Source organism: Protomyctophum parallelum (genome assembly GCF_964188405.1).
Source record: "Protomyctophum parallelum genome assembly, chromosome: 3".
In the NCBI taxonomy this organism is placed as follows: Eukaryota; Metazoa; Chordata; class Actinopteri; order Myctophiformes; family Myctophidae; genus Protomyctophum; species Protomyctophum parallelum.
This window is the reverse complement of record NC_139698.1, coordinates 42,434,470-42,438,932: the sequence shown is the minus strand read 5'-3', so window position 1 is coordinate 42,438,932 and position 4,463 is coordinate 42,434,470.

The following is a 4,463-nucleotide window of genomic DNA, read 5'->3' as shown; positions in this document are numbered from 1 at the left end:
ATTATTTTACCACCTTCAGTGGCGCCCTACATTATCTGCCCCTTTGTGAAAACATTATTATTATTTGACCTTGGTGCGGTCTCCGCATATAAATGGAATATATCATCTTAAAAACCCTATGCCGCGGTGGTGGACTTCTCTTTCTTGTGTGTGTCATTTCTTCTACGGTACTCTGGTATACTCTGTATACTTTTACTCTTTAAGTATTGTACTTTTCCCTCTAAAGTATTTAATAATAATAATAATAATATATACGATTTATATAGCGCTTTTCTGGGTACCCAAAGTCGCTTTACAGAAAGAAGTTCAGACATATTTATTAGAAAACTATTAAAACTATTTAAAAAGGTTTAAAAGGTTAAAAACTAGTAATCAAAATCAAAAGAGGGACAAACAAGAAGGGTGAGTGTGTGTGTGTGTGTGTGTGTGTGTGTGTGTGTGTGTGTGTGTGTGTGTGGGGGGGGGGGGGGTTATGTAGGGAAAGCCAGTTTGAAAAGGTGGGTTTTGAGTGTGCTTTTGAACATTTCGAGGGTGGGGGCAGCTCTGATGTGAGTTGGGAGTGAGTTCCAGAGAGAAGGGGCAGCCACTGCGAAGGCCCTGTCTCCCCATGTCCGTTTGTTGGATTTGTGGGGTTCCAGTATTTTGAACATACTGTAGTTTTTTGAGGACCTTGGTGGTGACGCCATACAGGAGGCTATTGCAGTAGTCGAGTCTGGATGTGATAAATGCATGAATGAGTGTTTCAGCGGCAGTGTGGGATAGCATGGGACGAGCATTTATCCTTAAAAGGTTTATTAATATAGTATTACATGTTTATAAGATTAACATTATACCATTAAAGATAAAGTTTAATATTTACTTGGTTTAAAAGGTTTTACTCTATTACATTTGTACAACGGTCTCTACACAACTACATTTATGTGCTTCTAATTCAAAGGTTATCTCAATGGTTTATGGCGTTTAATGGTCTTAGACTCGTCCTACTTTAATTACTTGCATTCTTCATTCGGCTTTCTGCCTATGGTGGTTATATAGTCCTTATTATATCGAAGGTTGATATTAATATTCTAATATTATTTACTACATAAAGTCCCTAGTATTAAATAATACATAACAATGGAGATCTTTGTTCTGTCTGCCTGTGTCTGAAGAGGGCAAACTGACTGACTGTGAAAAGTGGATTCCCACTGAGGCGATTCCCAGAGCAGCCTCAATTGGCTGAGCCTCAATTGGCTGAGCCTCAATTGGCTGAGGCAGAGGCTGGCAATTGCACAGGTGAGGGGATTCCCACTGAGGGGATTCCCAATGGCAGAGCCTCACCAGAGCCTTTTGTGGTGGTTCTGGAGAACCGTGGGTCCGCCCGACTTGATACCGGGCACTGCATTCCCTGCGGGGGTGTGGACCGTGTGTGTCAAATGTGAAGTCGTATTAATATATAAATTATACTGGAAAAAAATATTTTTTTAGCCTGAATTTAAAAGTGGAGTTGGAGAAAGATTCAGGAGACATTACATAACTAAATGCCTCCCATGTTTTCTTTAAATCTGGGAACAGACTTTTTGAGAGTTCATTATATAAATGCAAGTCTGCAGTTAATTTGGGCCTTAAACCATTTTATGATTAAAAGACGAGCATCAATACAGTATATTAAAATCAATTTGAGCCAATCTAACCGGTGCAGAGATCTATGAACTGGTGTTCAGCCTTTGTTCCTAGAAAGGCTGAGAATAGACTATTAGTCTAACTAACCTATTGGAAAATCAAAAGCATGTATACTGTAGGTTGTTTAAGTTTTTGGCTTAAATCCTCTAATGACACTGATTTCTACCTTATTATTTCAATATAACAGAAACTGCATCACAGTGCTTCCTTGGAGACATTTGCCTGATGAAGACCCAAAGGGTCGAAACGTTGCAGATTTGTTTGCCAATCGGGAGGCATACTTTGGTTAGACATAGCATTGGTTAGACATAGCATGTGGATTAAGGTTGGTGAGGGGTGCGTTAAGGGTTGGGAGAGGGTTAAGGTTAGGTTTAGGTGTGCTGCCCCGTGGGAGGTTAGGGTTAGGGTGAGGGTTTGAGATAGGTTGTATAATGACTGGTCTAACCAATGACTAGTCTAAACAATCAAATAAAGTAAGGCATGTGAGCTATAGAATCAAGTGTGCGGATGTTTCTTCTTCCTCTGTGATGTTTACCTTGATATCCATCACCTGGCCTAAATACAGGCACAAGATGTGAACTGTTTCTTGGAGACAGTGACAGCTCCTGATCACCTCTGAGACAGGCAGCAGACTGACAACATGGCAAAGGTGTTCGGGCAGTTCGGCACTTATATACCCCCATGGCAAAAGACCAAGTAACAGGGATCATGATATACAATGTCACTTCTATTCAAATAAAACGGCACAAGAATACATGATGTACATTTAATTTAAAGTCACAGATGATTTGATTTTCAGTCATAAAACTCCACTGTCCCTCTTTGACGACAGTGGACAGTGAAATCCTTAATGTCCACAAGGAATTGCTTTGGCCCAAATCAGTGGTTTCAGGTGTATTTCCTGGCAAACAAATTACAATGTTACGCTCCAGAGCAGAGGTTTGGTGAGAGAGATCCACCAAGTGTGCACTCTTGATGAGCATGTAGCCTACAGCACAAATCAGTTGGCAACTGCTTCCTTTTCGTGACAGTGTGGTCAGAGAGAGAGAGAGAGATGCTTGAGTTGTGAAGTATAAAGCTCACTGGTAGAGACAGAATCAGCACAGATGTGGGAGGCCAGAGGGGCGGCACCATGTTAATTATTTATAAAAGATCTGAACCCTTCCATTCCCACAAAAAATCTAAATATATTAAAAAAAAATCTTGTTTGAAACAAATCTGCCTAACGATGATGTAACTGGTGGACGGGTTTCTGAACTGCCCACAGCCCTCCTATTAGACAGAGTAGAAAAAAATGTGTGATATTTTATCATGAACATTAGTGAGGACCAATTATATTAATATTTTCAAAAGGTTCAAAAGTGGTGAAGTGTTCCTTTAAGAGACAAACGCTCACAGTTGAAAAGGGGAAAAGGTTGGCCAGGCTAGGGTCTGCTTCAATCTGCTCACTAGACCCTTGAGGTTGGGCTATTTTGGTTTCTATCAGCAAACTCTCCTAAATCAGGTAGCTACAGAAGAGGGGAGTAAGGGGGCCAGACAGGCACAACTATTAGTGTTAGGTTGAGCCCAGATAAAAAGGCTGAAGGGCAAGTGATAATTTTCTCCATCACCATGCCCCACCATGCCCCACTCATCTGGCACAACCCCATGCCATCACACCAAGGAATAATCACCCCCCTGGTGCTTATTCCTCTCAAAACATGCCCATGGCCAACATCCACAGGCAGAATCTCACCAGATTAGTGTAGCACTGGTTGACCGGGATTAGGATTTAAATGATGGCCATTGCTAAACAAATTTTCCCTTTGTTTGCCCATAGATATGCTACAAGCTATAGGTGCGAAACAGAAAAACCCCAAACAATAACAACAGAAGTACTTAGTCTAAATTAGTAGCTTAATGAGTAGTATTCAAATGTCTTTTTTTGTCCAATGTTTTTGTATTTAGTTCATAAAGTTAACATAACAAATATTTAAGGCATTTGAAATAAAAAATGTTACTTTTCAGGATTCCAACAAAAAAATAGCAAAACTAATTCAGTTCAATTCAAATAATAGCAAAAATAGCAGATCTATAAGCTCAAAACGTGTCGCTTTATCGGCTATTTTTTCGACCACAGTAATACTGTATGCAATGTGGCCCTCTGGAGTGAGTGTGGAACTATAGTGGACCTCTACATCTTCAAAGTTGCCCAGCACTAGTCTACAAACTTTTTATGTGGGTCTTGTACGTAATGTGACCATTCCATTAATTCTATTATCCCATATTTGGGCAAGGTTTCAGCCCAATCCCTGCACCTCCATTGAGACTTCCAATATAAAAGTGAATTCTAAAAAGGAAATGTGATCAGTCCGATGGTTTAGAGATTAGCCTGTTAGACTTCCAAATGTCTTGTACATGCTGCCAGTATGTCAAAGGAGTAGATCTGAATTTATATATTCCACACGTCATAACCAGACTTCTCTCCTCTGAGATATAAATTATAATAGTCCTCACGTAAATTGGTTGGACACTTAACCCATTCTGACCGGGCACCCATTTTGGTGTCAGCATCATGTTATGCTTTAGCTATTTAAAAATAGCAGATCTACAAGCTCATATCGCGCCACCGAGTGGCGCGATACGAGCTTGTAGGTCTGCTATTTTTTGAAAAATCGAAGAGCGACTGACATTTTTTAGAATCTGATCTCAGGTCAGAATGGGTTCATCAGATCAGTGTGTGTCCGGCGGAAACCTCGTATGAATCTGATCTCAGGTCAGAATGGGTTAACTGAGGAAATAAGCTCAAACCCAGACATCAA